We start from the raw sequence: 782 nt of genomic DNA, 5'->3' as shown, positions 1-782 counted from the left end.
GAATGTAACTTACATCGTCAGTTATCTTTTTATTGTTCAAACAATTTCAAAATAGATGGTTTATGTTCAACAACATTCATTATCTATTTATTTTATATTGGGCCTTACACGATTGGTTACAAAAAAAAATAAAAATTCCAGCCAATACAACAAATACAAAACTTAAATGTATAAAGAAATTGAGGGCGGAGAGAGTGCGAGTAGACAACATTGCTGCTATTTACCTACTTGGATTACCCTGTTCTATCATACTGTTTGATTCTTAGCCCAATTTGAGCATACTGGGAAGTTTCACTTCAGTTGTGTATGATTCAGAATCTAGATCCATTGTGTAACTTCAAGAATCCCAAGGCAGCAAATTCTTAGACTGAATCAACATCATGTGGCTTGAAAAGTTCATTATCATGTAATGGTTCTTATACTCCAGTGGTGTTCATTCATAAAAGTGAAATGTTATCTAAAGCTCTCTTAACTTTGCTTCTTTATTCCATGGCTCTATCTGTGGACAAAACTTGCTGCAATAATTATGCTCCATGATTCCCTTCTTCCTCTGTTATGAAATCAACATCCACACTTTTGGACCACGCTGGTAGGTACCGGCATGTGGTCACCCACACCAGCAGTGAGCCACTACTACGGCAGTCAGAAGGTCAGCTAGCAGTCACGATGGTGAGGCAAAAACCTTAGATTGGCTGATCCACAAAGATAAGGACAGCTGATCAGTCATTGGCCACTTGGCCATGCCCTACCGATCACAAGTACTCACGTTGCTATCGCCCATC

This window comes from Zingiber officinale, chromosome 3A, assembly GCF_018446385.1.
Source record: "Zingiber officinale cultivar Zhangliang chromosome 3A, Zo_v1.1, whole genome shotgun sequence".
NCBI classification, from domain to species: Eukaryota; Viridiplantae; Streptophyta; class Magnoliopsida; order Zingiberales; family Zingiberaceae; genus Zingiber; species Zingiber officinale.
The sequence above is the reverse complement of the archived record's forward strand: the minus strand, read 5'-3'. Positions refer to the sequence as shown.